We start from the raw sequence: 17287 nt of genomic DNA, 5'->3' as shown, positions 1-17287 counted from the left end.
GGCAGGAATAGCCATTCTCATCTCAGACACGATAGATTTTAAATTAAATAAAGTAATAAAAGATAGGCAAGGACATTACATAATGATTAGAGGATCAATCAGCCAAGAAGACTTAACAATTATTAACATCTATGCACCCAACGAGGGACCGTCTAAATACATTAAGCATCTACTGAAAGAATTTCAAAAATACATCAATAGTAATACAATAATAGTGAGAGACTTCAATACCCAACTCTCACACTTAGACAGATCAACAAAGCAGAGAACCAATAAAGATACAAGAGAATTGAATGAAGAGATCGACAGACTAGACCTCTTGGACATTTTCAGACTCCTCCACCCCAAAAAACTGGAATACACCTTCTTTTCAAATCCACATAACACATACTCAAGGATAGAACACATGTTAGGCCACAAAGACAGCATCAATAAATTCAAGAGCATTGAAATCATCCCAAGTATCTTCTCAGACCACAGTGGAGTAAAACTAACATTTAACAACAAACGGAAAATTATTAAAAGATACAGAATTTGGAAACTAAACAACATGCTCCTTAAGAACCACTGGGTCAGAGACTCACTCAAGCAGGAAATTCAAATGTTCCTGGAAACTAATGAAAATGAAGACACAACCTATCAAAATATTTGGGACACAGCTAAAGCAGTACTGAGAGGGAAACTTATAGCCATACAATCACATATTAAACACCAAGAAGAAGCTCAAATGAACGACCTTAGTGCACACCTCAAGGACTTAGAGGAAGAGGAACAAAGGAACCCTAAAGCAACCAGAAAGACAGAAATCACTAAAGTTAGAGCAGAAATAAACAACATCGAAAATAAAAGAACCATACAAAAGATCAATGAAGCCAAATGTTCATTCTTTGAAAGATTAAACAAAATTGACAAACCCCTATCCAGACTCACCAAACAAAAAAGAGAGAAGACTCAAATTAATAGAATTGTAAATTGTAGATGGAGGAGATATCACAACTGACACCCCAGAAATCCAGAGAATCCTGCGAAACTTCTATGAAGAACTATATGCCACCAAGCTAGAGAATCTGGAAGAAACAAACACCAGAGACTTCAGGTGTGGAATCACAACCCTTCAGCTTCATTACTCAAGTGAGACCTTTCCTTTCATAGTATTCTCTAATTCCATTCCAGGCAGTTCACTTCCTAACAAAGTCCCAAAACCTAGATATAGACCAGGTCCCCTGAGATAGAGCATATGTTCACAGATATCCATAAACTGGGGCAAAATTATATCTGAAAGCAAAAGTACACAGTAGTCTGCAGTGAGTAACCCCCCCCCTCAACACTTCATCTGCACTATTCTAGCCTTTAAGTCCATAATTCGGGCCTTTAGGTCCATAATTGTTCAACCGTTTGTTTGGCTTTGTATGTTGACTCTCTTTTCAGTCACCAGGTTCCAGATGCCAGCATGATGCCAAACAGACTTCCCTGGACAGATGACCTCACCAATGTGTCCTGAAGCTCCACTACCCAAGAGACCCACCCAACTATGGAAAGAGAGAGGCAGGCTGGGAGTATGGATTAACCAGGAAATGCCCATGTTCAGCGGGGAAGCAATTACAGAACCCAGACCTTCCACCTTCTGTATCCCACAATGACTCTTAGGTCCATACTCCCAGAGGGATGAAAAACAGGAAAGCTATCAGGGGAGGGGATGGGATACAGAGATCTGGTGGTGGGAATTGTGTGGAGTTGTACCCCTCTTGTCCTGTGGTTTTGTTAATGTCTCCTTTTTAAAATAGATAAATAAGTAAATAAATAAGAGAAAACCATGATGGCAATAATAAAAATAAAGTATATTAGATGGTAAGATGAAAACCAAATTCATCTGCAGTCTGGCTGTAGGTCTTAAGTTAGTTATTTAAGGAGAAGGTCAAGACACACTTGGACCAATGAAATAGGGTAGAAAGCCTTGGGGGGGGCTGTCGTAGACATACGTAAGCAACCAGTACATGACAAAAGGAGCCTAAGTTTTCCAATAGTTAAAAGAATGCCTCTTCAACAAATGATGCTTGGAGAATTGGACAGTCACATGTAGAAAATAAAACTAGACTATTACTTAACATAATACACTAAAATTAAATCAAAATGGATCAAAGACCTAGATGTTTAACCTGAAACTACATAACATACAGGAGAGTGTATTATTAAAACACTTCAGGACATTCACAACAAAGATATATTAAAGGGCCCAGGTGGTGGTGCACCTGGTTGATCGTACATATTACAGTGTTCAAGGACCCAGGTTCAAGCCTCCATTCCTCACCTGCAGGGGAAAGTTTTGCTAGTGTTGAGGCAGTATTACAAGTGCCTCTCTGTCTTTCTCCCTCTCTATCACCCCCTATCAGTCCCTTCTCTATTTCTAGCTCTCTCCATTCAATAAATAAATGAAGACTATTAAAAAAGACATATCAAAAGATTTAAGGGGACAGGTAGTGGCACACCTGGTTGAATGCACATGTTACATTGCACAAGGACCTGGGTCCCCATCTGCAGGAGGTAAACTTTGCTTTGTGAGTGGTCAAAAGTGTTGCAGGTCTCTCTCTCTCTCCCTCTCTCTCTCTCTCTCTCTCTCTTTCCCTCTCTATCATTCCCTTCCCTCTCAATATCTGGCTGCCGCTATCCAATAAATGAAGATAATAGAAATGAAAAAAGAAGAGTTAATGCTATGTGTAAATGAAACCAAATGAAAATATTAAATAAACTAGAGTACATTAAAAAATTCTACACATGAAAATAAAACACAAAGACAAAACAAAACAAAAAACAACCTAGCAACTTTGAAGAGATACTTTGCACAACTGACAAGTGGTTGATATCAAACATCTAAAAAGAACACGCATAGCTCAACAAAAAGAAAATGAACAATCCAATAAAGAGATGGCAAAATACATAAATAGACAGTTTTCTTTTTTAAATTTTTAATCTTTATTTTTTTATTGGATAGATACAACTAAAAATTGAGAGGGATGGGGGTGACAGAGAAGGAGGGAAACAAACACCTGAAGCTCTGCTTCACCACTTGCAAAGCTCCTCCTGCAGGTGGGGACTGGGAGCTTGAACTCTGGTCCTTAAATTTTGTAACATGTGCCCTCAACCAGGTGCACCACCACCTGGCCCCAACAGAGAGTTTTCTAAAGAAGAGATACACATAGCCCACACACATATGAGGAAAAGCTCCCCTTGACTCATCACTAGAGAAATGCAAATTGGAGCCAGGTGGTGGCACACCTGGTTGAGTGCACATGCTACAATGCACAGGAACCTGGGTTCAAGTCCCTGATCCCCACCTGCAGGGGGAAAACTTCATAAGTATTGAAGCCATGCTACAGTTTTCTCTCTATCTCTCTCCCTCTCTATCCCCCACTCCCCTTTCAATTTCTCTGTCTCTACCCAAATAAATAATTTTTTTTTTAAAAAAAGAGGAATAAAAATCAAAACTACATTAAGATACTATCTTACACTGGTGAGAATGGCCTATATCAACAAATCAGGAAACCAGTCTTTGGCAAGGATATGAATAAGCAGGAACTCTGTTACACTGCTGTTGTGAATGTAAATTGTTGTAGCCATTATGGAGAACAGGTAAATGCTTAAACAAATACAAATAAAAATACCTTATAATCCAGTAATACCATTTTGGGACATTCATCCAGAAGACATGAAAACACTAACTGGAAGGGACATATACACCATGGCCATCCATGGCTGAATTACCCATAGTAGCCAAAATATAATAGCAACCTTAATGTTCTTAGACAAATGACTAATAAAGAAGTTATGAAGCATATACTCAATAGATGATTACTTGGCAATTTAGAAAAGACAATAACATGTCCTTTGGGGAAAAAACAGATGGAACTGGAGATAATTCTGCTTAGTTAAGTAATAGAATGAATGATAACTACTGGGTGATTTCACTCATATGTGAAATATATAGAATTAAATATATGGACTTGTAAAGAAAAAAAAAAGGAACCAGCCCATCTCTACATCTCTAAGACCCTGTAAGAACTATAGTGGTTACCAACGTGTGGGGGGTAAGGAGCATAGAACTTTGGTGGTGGAAGTGGTGTGGAACTCTATCCCTATTATCTTATAATCTTGTAAATCACTTTCAAATCACTTGTAAAGAAAAAAAAAAGAAGGTATAGAAGAGAAAAAGACATGGTCAAACAATTGATAAGTTCATGTGAATCTTAAAATTATATCTTTACTTAGTTCCTAACAAAGCAAAGCAATTAGTATTTTAGATAACCAACATAATAAGGGAATCAGGAAGTACTTCTACAGAAACATGGATAGTCATGTGAACAGTTATTCATTCAATTGCTACATTAAAAACATCAAGAAGATCGGGCACAGAAATGGGGAAGACAGAGAATTTCTAGGTAGGTTAATGGGTAAGAACTGGAACAAAAATCACAAAAGGCCAGTCAGGTGAATTAATGAGTTCTACCGTTGAATATATCTGATAGCTTAAGCAGGACTTACAACACTGTGATAAGATAATTAAAAAGAAGGATGTCCTAATCAAAGACAACCACAAGTTCCTCCAATGATAAATTCCAAAGAAGTCAGCCAGTGTATGATTACCTTGTTGAAAACTACTATTTGACTCAACTCAGGAAAGTGTTTATTCTGCATCAATGACTTTTTTGTTATGACAAGTGTTTACTCATCAACATTCAAGTGGAAGCCTGAAATGTCTTCAAGCTTCTTGGAAAAGTCTGCCTTGGCACTTTGAGCATAGTCCTCAACATTCCTCTCAGTGCTCACAAACTCAACATCAAGCATATGTGACACCAGCAGAGCAGCAGATGCATGTATGTCAGTCACCATCATCTGTTATTCCCCCTCTGTGATGCCCATAAAGAACTCTTCACTGCGGGAAAGTGGGTGGCTCACCGGCGGAGTTCACACAGCACCATGTATAAGGTCCCAGGTGCAACTTCCAGGTCACCAATGGGAAGGCCTGCAAAGGGGAAGCTTCTGGAGTGGTGGAGCAGTGCTATGGTGTTTCTCTGTCTCTCACATGTTACTTAGAAGAAAGAAAGAAATGCCCACCAGAAGCAGTGGAGACATGCAGGACGAAGCTGGCAAAAAATGAAAAAGAACATCTTTGTTCACTACTTACTCTAACCACAACTCCATACTTCCTGAACTTCTTTCCCCAAACACTCTGGTGCTTTAACTAAGTTACCGGAGAATGCACTCATTCTCTGACTCATATGGATGCTTCCCTTTCACATTTTTGCTTTAGTTACAAATCAGTTATGCCTTCCAAGAAACAGTGTCTCCTCAGCCTCTAGTTTTATGTATTCAGTTCTACTACCTTCTCTACCCATGTTAGTGAGTCTTCCATCATTAATTTAGTGCCAGACTCAAATTAAAACTGTAAGCTGCCTCTTTAAATTTGGGTCATTTGTACCTATAAAGAAAGTCCAATATCATGTCATCTCTGCTCTTGGTGTCCTTCTCTTCCAAAGGTCTGAATAGCCATTCTTATTGACTCATTCAAATCCAATCATAGCATTGAGTTGACCCATAACTGTGACACCTGCAAAATCTCGATTTCAAATATTAATTTCTTTGGTTTCATATTTTCTAATCAACCCTTCTAGCAACCCGAGTCTATATCTCTATAAACCTACAACAAACCAAAGTCTCTTGTCTTTACATTGTTCTCTGAACTACCTCCACTATAATACCCACCCTTCCTTTCCAACTTAAGTTCCATAGATAATCTTAATCATAAGTCCTTGTTACTTCTTAACTTGGTGAGTTTTTCTGGTGAAATCATAATCCTCATAAAGTCAGTAAGATAACTACTCTATGCTAGTGCTTAAAAAGACTGATGTCGGGAGTTGGGTGGTAGCGCAGCAGGTTAAGCGCAGGTGGCGCAAAGAACAAGGACCGGCCTAAGGATCCAGGTTCAAGCCCCCCGGCTCCCCACCTGCAGGGGAGTCGATTCACAGGTGGTGAAGCAGGTCTGCAGGTGTCTATCTTTCTCTCCCCCTCTCTGTCTTCCTCTCCTCTCTCCATTTCTCTTTGTCCTATCCAACAACAACAACAACATCAATCATAACTACAACAATAAAAAAGAAAAACAAGGGCAACAAAAGGGAATAAATAATAAATAAATTTTTAAAAAGACTGATGTCATTGGCATTTGGCAGATAATAACAAAAAATTTTCCACACTATCAAGAGAACATCTGTCCACCAATCATATTCTCTATGCTCTTAGTCAAAGTTAACCTCCTTAGGCATATCACTATATAACTAAAGAAATTACATGACTTATCTGATGTTTATTTTTTTATTATTTTTTAAAATATTTATTTTATTTATTTATTCCCTTTGTTGCCCTTGTTGTTTTTTTTTTATTGTTGTAGTTATTATTGTTGTTGTCATTGTTGGATAGGACAGAGAGAAATGGAGAGAGGAGGGGAAGACAGAGAGGAGGAGAGAAAGATAGACACTGTAGACCTGCTTCACCGCCTGTGAAGCGACTCCCCTGCAGGTGGGGAGCCGGGGCTCGAACCGAGATTCTTATGCCGGTCCTTGTGCTTTGCGCCACCTGCGCTTAACCCGCTGTGCTACAGCCCGACTCTCTGATGTTTATTTTTATAGTAGTTATTTTGTCTGTCATTTTGAAAATGGATTGTGGATGGCAACACAGTGGGTGGGTGGTGGAAGCATGGTCCCAGAGACTCTAGGATTTTGTTGCAATAATTCTATTATGGGTGAAATAGTAATAACTATTATAAAATAAACATCAGATAAGCTATGTCAGTTCTTTATTTAAAAACCTTTAATAGCTTTCTATTTCAGTGAGAAAGAGATGAATCATCTCATTGATTGGATCGACCTTCCCGTGGTGCATCCCGTGAGTACCCATTCATTGGGGAAACTGACGATCCTTCCTAGCCGACTGAATCCACATGGATCCCAGTCACTTTCAAAGCCAGTGACAAGCAGCTCCTGACAGCTTTCAAGCTGTTGGTCCTGCTCTTTGAGTCCTCCAACTTAATGTTGAGGGGCTGTCCTTTGCCAAACGCATTCTTATTGGTCAATTGGCGATACAGCATCAGGCAGATGTTATTTGCCTACAAGAAACACATATAGCAGTAGATGAAGCTGCTCAATTTACCATCAGTGGATTCGATTTAATATGCTATAATCTCCATCCTAAACACGGCCGAGCCATCTACGCTAAATCATATCTTGCGGACGTTTACCATACGGCCTCTTCGACCTTCTATGACTATCATCCACATTGGTCTCTAGCTCCCACTGATTCTGTGCTCAGAGAAACTAAGATGGAATTTTCGGAAAGCAAACTGGTGTCTGTTCAGTGATCTTACCAACAAATCTATTCCTGCAATTCCAATTAACTCTATCCCCTCTGAAGATTCCTACAGGCGCTTCCACCAAGCCATCTTCAAAGCAGCTTCCCAAGCCATTCCTCGTGGGAGACGTGCTAACTATACGCCTTGTCTTGATGCTGAATGCGAGCAACTACTAAAGCAGTATGATGAGTCGGGCGACCCAGATGTGGCCGACCATCTCATTGCCTCCCTGGATGCAGCACGCCAAGCCTGCTGGCAACTACTCATGGAAAGTCTGAACTTCACCCACTCAAGTAGGAAGGCCTGGAAGCTTCTTCATAGTCTGGGTGCCGGTAGCCAACCCTCTCCCGTCTCCCATCCTCCCATATCTCCAAACTCAGTGGCCAGTCACCTAACTCAAGTTGGACGTGCTAAGATCGACCCAGTCTGGAAAAGAGAAATTTCCCATGAGTGGTCATCCCACTTCCGGTTATCTTGTCCATCTCCAAAACTCTCTCCCTTTACACTGTCTGAACTGGAAGACGCTTTGAAGAGGGTTAAACTGGGAACAGCTGCTGGCTATGATAACATCACCCCAGAACTCATTCTTAACCTGGGTCCCGCAGCAAAGCAGTGGCTCACTCCATTCCTGTCCCACATCTTGGAAACCGAATCTATGCCCAAAATTTGGTGTCGTGCGAAGATAATAGCGGTTTTGAAACCAAAGAAAGACCCAACACTGGCCTCCAGCTATAGACCAATTTCTCTCCTCTCTGTGTGTTACAAACTTCTTGAGAGGCTGCTTCTGTCACGTATTTCTCCTCTTACAGAGAAATTCCTATCACCCGCTCAAGCTGGTTTCCACCCAGGAAGATCTACCTGTGAACAAGTCCTGGCCCTCTCAACTTACATTGAAAATGGATTCCAGAAGAATTTAAAGACAGGTGCTGTCTTTGTTGATCTCACAGCAGCCTATGACATGGTCTGGCACCGTGGTCTCCTAGTCAAGATCTCAAGATGCCTGCCTCCATGGGTGGCCAACACTATATCGTTTCTTCTCCAAAACAGAAGATTCCGGGTGCATCTGGGTGACAAGTCTAGCAGATGGAGACTTGTCTCAAGTGGCCTCCCCCAGGGCTCTGTTCTGGCTCCTACACTATTTAATATTTACATCAATGACCTTCCAGAAACTTCTTCAAGGAAGTTCATCTATGCCGATGACATCTGCTGTGCAACTCAGGCATCCAATTTGACATCCTTGAGGAAACACTCACGAAAGACATGTCTCTGATATCTGATTACTGTAAAAAATGGCGACTAATCCCTAGCACTGCAAAAATGGTATCATCTGTTTTCCATCTACACCATGCCTCGGCCTCGCGTGAGCTTAATGTGCAGCTTGATGATATGAGAATCCGGCATGAAGCCCAGCCAGTCTATCTTGGCGTTACTCTCGATCACACACTGTCATTTCACAATCATCTCATAAAAACTGCAGCAAAGGTGGGCGCAAGGAATAACATCATTGCAAGACTGGCCAGCTCCTCATGGGGCGCGAGCGCTTCCACACTACGATCATCATCTCTGGCATTATGCTATTCCACTGCAGAATACTGTGCCCCAGTATGGTTCCGTAGCCCCCATGTCCACTTGGTCGATTCCAAATTATATTCCTCCATGAGGATCATTTCTGGAACCATCCGTTCCACCCCGATTCCATGGCTGCCAGTTCTCAGCAACATGGCCCCGCCAGATATTCGTCGGGATGCGGCATCATCTAAGTTCATCTCCCACGTCTACGCTCGACCGGACCTGCCAATATACACGGATATCTTCGCCCACCCTGTCCAACGCTTGACATCTCGTCATCCAATCTGGTCCCCTACGCCTACACTGAACTTCTCTGTTCCAGTCTCTTGGAAACAGAGTTGGCAGTCAGCTGAGGTAAAGAACAAACACCTCATCACAGACCCCTGCAAGCGTCAACCCGGCTTTGACCTAACACGTTATGATTGGGCCCTCCTCAATCGCTATTGAACAGGCCATGGCCGGTCGCCGCTATGTTGCCACTATGTTCCATCGCTGGGGAGCCAGAGACGACCCGAACTGCCCCTGCGGCTACAGACAGACTATGACCCACATAGTCAACGATTGCCACCTCTACAGATTCAAAGGAGGTCTCGAAACTTTACATCAGGCTCAACCTGACGCTGTTGACTGGCTACGGAAGAAGGGCAAACGGAAGAAGAAGAAGAAGAAGGAGAAGGAGAAGGAGAAGGAGAAGGAGAAGGAGAAGGAGAAGGAGAAGGAGAAGAAGAAGGAGAAGAATTGATCTTATTGGCTCTAATACCATTTGGCTCCAGACAGGCTTTCCTGCCATCTTTCCCTCTGTAACTCCGATCAACCACTGATGGACTCCATGAGGGTTTTTAAATCTGCCTGGGACTTCCTTTATTCATGATATGGCCTTTACTTAGTACTTTATTATTATTTTTCTCAAGGGAATTGAACTTAGGACTTTAGAGCCTCAGGCAAGAGAGTCTCTTCACATAACTGTTATGCTATCTACCCCTGCCCAGTAGTCTCTTTTTTAATCTTTATTTATTTATTGGGTACAGACAGCCAGAGATCAAGAGGTAAGGGTTGGGGGCTAGAGGAAGAGAGACAGAGAGACACCTGCAGCACTGCTTCACCACTTCTGATGCTTTCCCCCTGCAGGTGGGGACTGGGGACTCAAACCTGCGTCCTTGAGCACTGTAACACGTGCACTCAACTAGTCGAGCCACCATCCGGCCCTTACTTAGTATTCTCTTAGCATGGCAAATATTCCCTGAATATCTACATGACTTGCTACTTTGTTTTACTTTTTATAATTCTTATATCAAAAGATCTTTATATGGGCCACTCTAAAATTCAAAACTCATCACATCCCCGATATTTCAAATTTTCTTCTATAGTTTTTCTCCTTAGTAATCAGCTATATACCACATACACATGGTTTATTGAATGATATTATATTATATTATATTACCATCTAGTTAATTTTGCATTTCTTCAAGGGAATATAATCCATAAAGGCAAATGCTGTCAGCTGGATTTCATTCAGTATCCACAGAATACTTAAACAATGCCTAGAAGTGTGAAGTGATAAATATTTGCTCAATGAAAAAAATCAAAAGATAAATGAGTGCATGAATTACTTGATGAAACAGAAAGTTATACTTGTCTTTCATATGGAAAATTAATCTTTAAAGATTTATTTTCTTTCATTTTATGATTTCCTGTTTATGAAATTGGGATTTCAGGAGAATACTAGGATACAGCAGCTGTCATGGTATACCATGAGAATAAATAATACAGTCTATTAAGTAACACAAAAACACCAAGCGTTCAAGCGAGATCCTTGAACAATTTCAAAGTAACCATGTTTACATTCAGCAGAAATTGTCACTACCTAAGAAAAGAATTCTTGGGTGTCAGGTGGTAGCACAGCGGGTTAAGCACAAGTGGCGCGATGCCCACAGACCGTTTAAGGATCCCAGTTCGAGCCCCCAGCTCCCCACCTACAGGGGAGCCCCTTCACAAGCAGTGAAGCAGGTCTGCAGGTGTCTACCTTTCTCTCCTCCTCTCTGTCTTCCCCTCCTCTCTCCATTTCTCTCTGTCCTATCCAACAATGACAACAACAAGAATAACTACAACAACAAAACAACAAGGGCAACAAAAGGGAATAAATACATAAATATTAAAAAAGGACCCTTTCAGATAACCTATAAATGTTTCACTCTTGATAGTCAAAATTACTCTCCCTCTCTCGTCACACACACACACACACACACACACACACACACACACACACACACACACACATGCTATGTATGTAAAATAGATAAACATAATCTACAAACTAAAGTCTATAACCAAGTGATTAAGGAATGGGAAGAGAGAATACCAGATACTAAGTTGAAATGACAGTGTACTTACAGTTGTTTTTCAGTCTACTTGCCCTCTACACTTCCAAAAAATATATAATGCATCCTTAACTTAAGCTTTCAGAATGTAAAGCCTTCATTGCTTTAATTATTTTGAAGTTCACTGTACCTGGGGTAAGTATGCTTGTCTGTCTGTCTATCTCTCACTTTTGTTTTTTTTCATCCATTAGCACATATGATGGTTTTCCATCCTTTCACTTTGAGCTTATTCTTATCCTGTTGAACCTACAGATAGTTAGGTATATATTTATTTAATTATGTATTTAATATTTTATTCATAATTATTTACTGGACAGAAAAAAAGTAATTGAGATAAAAAGGCAAGATAGAAAAGGTGAGAAGCACCACTTTACTGCTTGCAAAGTTTCCAACCTGCAGGTGGGAATCAGAGCCTTGAGCCCAGTTACGTACTGTAATGTGAACTCAACATGATTGTAGATCCACATTCCTAATTTGCTGGTGAGTTCAGTCCATTACCATTTAATGAAATGACAAATTTGAGAGATTTCAGGGCCATTGCTTTATGTGTGTCTTTGGTGTTCGTGTGTGTGTGTGTGTGTGTGTGTGTGTGTGTGTGTGTGTGTTATTTTATGAGTTTATATAGAACTTCTTATAGAATTGATTGGGTTGTAATTGATTCTTCCACATGTTCCTTTTCTGAGAATGTCTTATTCTTCCATTCAATTTAAAATAAAATCCTGTAGGATAGAATGTTCTTGGTTGAATCACTGAAGATATCTATAAAACTTAACAAAGACTTCTGCCAACATATTCTTCTATTTCATAGTTTCTGGTCTAACATCCAAATCCTTGATGCATTTGAATTTTACTTTTGTGTGCAGTGAAATGTAGTGGTTCAGTTTCATTCTTTTGCCTGTTTTAACCCATTTTCCAAATAACATTTGTTGAAAGAGATTCTTCTTTCTCCATTTAGTTGTCCCCCTCAACCCCTGTCATAAATTGGATGTGGGGTTTTATTTTTGATCTCTCGATTCTATTCCTCTAGTCATTGTGTCTATTTTTGTTCCAGTACCAGGGAGTTTTTATTATAATAGCCCTTTACTACAGTTTGAACTCTGGGAGTGTGATTCCTCCAGTTCTGTCTTTTATTCTTAAAATTGTCTTGGCAATTCTAGGAGTTTTCTGGTTCCATATAAACATTTGTAGTTTATGTTCCATCCTCTTAAAAAACTTGGGATCTTGACTTGATGAGGATTGCATTATATTTGTATATGACTCTGGGAAGAATTCTTTCAGTCCATGAACATGGGATATCTTTCCACTTCATTGTATATATTTTCCATTTTTGTTTCCCTTGTTGCTGTTATCATTGTTATTGCTATTGTTGTTGTAGGTTGGGTCAGATAGAAATCAAGGGACGAAGGGAAGACAGTGAAAGGGAGAGAAAGATAGAAACCTGCAGACCTGCTTCACCACTTGTGAAGCAACCCCCCTGCAAGTGGGGAGCTGGGGCTTGAATGGGGATCCTTATACTGGTCTGTATACTTCAAGACATGTGCGCTTAACCCACTGTGTTACCGCCCACCCCCATTTGTGTGTGTGTGTATATATATATATATATATATATATATATATATATATATATATATATACACACACATATATTTCCTTGAATAGTGACAAGACTTTTACTTCTTTTGTTGGGTTCATTATTTGATATTTATTTAATTGTTTGCTGCTATAATGAGTGGAACTGATTTCTGGATTTCTTCTCTTTAATTTTTTCATACAGGTATGTGGGCTTCCATATTAATTTTGTAACACAACATCTTAGTTAGGGTTAGTTTACTTTTGTTTTCTTAGGACTATACATTGGTTAAGAAGTGAGTTACAATATTCATAAAAATGTAAAGATTCTTTCATGTAGTTGGGAATTTTGGTAGCAAGGAATAAAATGCTAGTGCATAGAGGTAAGCAACTTCATAACTATGAACTTTACAAGGAATTAAAATTTTATTACTAAAATAGAATGCATGAAATTGTTGATTGTTACTTCATATTTCATGCTGTTACTCTAACCCACATTCATTATGTGGACTTTCTTCTCTTGAACTCTGGAAAAAAACTGGACCAGTTTGTTTAATTTTTCCCATTATTCATAGTTCCTGATTGGTTTTAATTCAGTATATGAACTGGGGGCTCTGTAAGACATGCTATAGCATGTACAACTATTAGAATTCCCTGCATACTATCTATATGATGTTTTCCAATAATTGTGGCTTTATGCATAAAGGACAGGTGATCATTAGTTCTTTGCAGGAGCAAAGACTATGGTGTTTTCAGACAAATTGTGTTTTATTGGCCTGAGACATTTCCTCCCCAATTCATATTGATTGTCTACAACATTTATAATGAAAAAAAGTCCGAGAACAAACTTAGTGCTACGGAGGTGTTTTGTCTTAAAGATCAAACACTTAAAGCAGGATTTATGGAAGCAGAGGGCTGTGGGTCAATACAAAAAAAAAAACTGGATAGTAAATAAGTAGCTTCAGAGCTATGAAGGAGAACAGAAAGGAGACTGCAGTAGGTGAAGAGAAAGATATGGGGCAGATTCTTAGTTAGTAAACCATATGCCTCTGAAAAGAATTAGAGGAAGAAAGGCCCGAGTCTGGTTCACTGTAAGATTCAATCAGAAGTTCCTCTTCATCTTACTGGTAGGGAGTGTATAGGAAATATTTATTCCATTTTCTGCCATGTTCTCCTTCTGGAGTAGAACTTAAAATCACTACCCAGAACTTTGTGTCTCCAGAAGTGTTGATTCCTTATTAATTGTACTTGTCATATTTGAAAGTTATGTAAAGAGGAAAAGTCTATAGATCTGCAGAGATGTCTTTCTAATGAACAAAGGCTTACGTGTTCTCTGAGCTCCAATTAATTCAGTTTTTCTTATTAAATTATGGTAACAATGAATATTAATTGTTGTAACTGTCTTTGACATACATTTGAACCTGTCTCTGGTGTTAATGCTTCACAGAGCCCAAATTTCTATGATTTTAAGTTCCTCAACGGGTTTCTCATTTATCATTTTATCTTTGAGTAAAATCTTCAGATGGATACTATGAGTATTCACCTCATTTTACAGATTAAAACTAAGGCCCAAAACTATTTGAGATTTCAGAGACCAAAAGATAATTTTCCTTCAATTAAATATTAGCATTAGGATTTAGGTTGGTAGATTCTAAAAGGATGGATAGCTCAATTACATCTTTTTAAACATACACATTCTTTTTTAAGCAGGTATATCTTGTCAATAGAGAATTCTCCTTTTGTAAAAATGATACAGAATTTAGTATTGAGTGGTTCTCTATTTAGATTAGAAATTCCAACACCAATTTCAGAGAGAAAAAGAGGGGGGGGGGGAACTTACCACATCTTAAATGACAGAAATCAGTAAATCACTTTAGCATAATCTGTCATCTTACTTTGGTAAATTTCCACTCTTTGTGACAACAACAAAAAACAAACACATAATCTTTAGACAGGACCCAGATGAAGCTATGAATTTAGTGCTGCAGCAGTGAGTTAATAGATGTGCTAAAGGTTCATTAAGTCCAATCACAATCGCTTTTCTTTGACATTCTATTTTTATCCTCAACTTGCTCAGGCTTAGTGGTTTTGAAGAAGCCTGTCCAGTTTACTCTGGCTCTTTTGATATCTGGTATTTAATGACTTTCTAATTAGGATGTTATTTTGAATCCCATCATTATATGGCAATCCTTGACAAAAGGAAGTAAAGATTTGGTGATAATTCCTAGAAAGTATATCTAAATCATGAAATAAATATTCAACTCCATTGAAAAATAGCAGAATATTTAAAGACATGTGGCATTCAAATAAAAGTAACCACAATAGTATGTTCATTTACTTTTACAAGTACAAAAGTGAGAAACTGCACCATCAGTTCCAGCTATCAGATTAACTAATGCTCCTTTCAGGTTACTTCACAACCACTCTTCCATTGTTCCATTCACATAAAATTGATTGTGTGAATACAAGTTGCTAAACTAAATGTCATTACAATATTGTAACTGAGTAAAGTTGCAGGATAATTTTTTGAGCAATAACCTCTGAAGACTATATATGAATGTTGAATTGTCAAATTATGCCCTTTGAATATTTAAGAGAAATATGACAATTTTTGGCAAAAAAAAAGAAAAAATAAGCTGGATAGAAGTAGCACTGTGTCCAGTGTACCAAGAATCTGTCACCAGACTATAGAGAAATAAGTATACAAACATATATAGACATTACACAAAAATGATAGCCCTCAGAGACTGAATGTGCAGAACACAGTCTTATTCCATTTAAATCATACTTAATTGAATGGGCTGGGTATCATTATTAAACTTAGCCTATCAAATTCAACAATACAGGACTAAAAAAATCTACCTGGGGCCTAGATGATGTGGTATGCGTCATAAATCACATCACAGTGTACTTTATATTTTACATTAGAAACATGTCCATGTAGTGTGCACTCATCCATAAAATATGTAATGCTTAATTTTTTACTCGATATTATAACTTGACCTTGTATCTAGGCGAGTTTGTAGGTATACACACACAGATTAAAAACGTCTATTTCAAAATTGTCTTCCAATAGCATAATTTTTTTATTCATCTGCCAGCAGCTTCACTACTGTGACCACACTTTATGAAGCATCCTACAATGTGCCTATGGTGGTACCAAGCATCAAGTGTCTACATACAATGTCAGCATCAGACATTAATTTTATGCAATATTTGGCTCTTAAAGATTTTTTAAGAAAACAAATTACTGGAATCATGTTAATGGCATCACTGCCCCTAAGATATTACAAGCAGAATCACTTCACTCTTCCCCACTGATCTTAAATTTTGTGTGGCTCTGATAATCATTTTCTCCACTCAGTCCAAGTGCACAGAAGAATAAATCTTGATAGTATTTAATTCCCCTATTTTCACCGACCCCCATAATACCATGTCCAATGGTTATAGACTAGAGAGTTATCTTGCATTTATTGTGGTGCTGAATAGAGACACCAGTATAGGTAAAAAAAATATACCTAGACAATTCTAGTTTTATGTCAAGTACAAAGAAAAATCAGAGCTCAGTAATATGTATTATAATGCCATTCACTGTTATATTTTTAAATCTTACCACAGTAAGCAAATGTGAAAATCCTTAAATTGCTGGCCTTAGTGTTCCCATGTCAACTGGCATATGCTCAGGTTGGAGATCCTGCCAAGAGTCAAAGGAAAACATTTATGAGACAGAGCCTGATGGATGATTATTTTAATCCTGCATGTCCAGCACTGCCAGCAAACCTGGTTTATGAATGTCTGCTGCTGCTTTAATGATAAGACCTCTTGAACACAGTAATGCACCGAAGACTTTTTTTTTTTTCTCCCCTCTGTCCTAACTAAGAGACTGATTATTGTTCTCTACCTGGATGCTCTTATTGAGAACAGGCCATTCATGAACACAAGCAGGAAGAATAATGGTGCACTGCATGGATAGTTTTAATCAACTGCAATAGGGACAGAGTCCCTGTGGAAAAAAGCAACAGCAATTCAGTCTTAATGAAGCATGTGCCTACATGTCTGAAAAGTCTGGGGGCAATCTATGGGCCAGGCATCAGACAGTCCAGGGCACTGGGGTTTTGACTGCATCCACACCAGAGTGAATACAGGTTCCCAAAGCAGCCCTCATCTTCTTCTCAAAGGGTGTTTCCAAGTTTTATTTACAAGGGGATGGAGTTCTGAATATTGGGAAGGACTGAACTTTCTTTAACCACACTCCTAGAATAAAGTGATATAAGCCCACAGTGGCCATACTGTGGCACAAGATGTCTGAGCTCTTTGGGAAATTCAAGAATTCAAAGTCTAAATACAGGAATGGATAACCCCAGGAGATGTCCCC

The 17287-nt window shown here is 39.0% G+C and overlaps 1 protein-coding gene across 1 annotated transcript in view; it reads right to left on the bottom strand.

Annotated features, from left to right (window-relative positions):
• Positions 1-17287, bottom strand: part of SEMA6D (semaphorin 6D) — a 790451-nt gene that overhangs the window by 495735 nt on the left and 277429 nt on the right. Inside the window, exon 2 of the mRNA XM_060174602.1 lies at positions 16526-16606. The gene's annotated coding sequence lies outside the window, so the exon portion shown is untranslated. The remainder of the gene's footprint in view (positions 1-16525; positions 16607-17287) is intronic.

This window comes from Erinaceus europaeus, chromosome 16 (assembly GCF_950295315.1).
Source record: "Erinaceus europaeus chromosome 16, mEriEur2.1, whole genome shotgun sequence".
Lineage (NCBI taxonomy): Eukaryota > Metazoa > Chordata > Mammalia > Eulipotyphla > Erinaceidae > Erinaceus > Erinaceus europaeus.
Note: the sequence above shows the minus strand (reverse complement) of the source record. Positions and strands in the feature narration are given on the sequence as shown.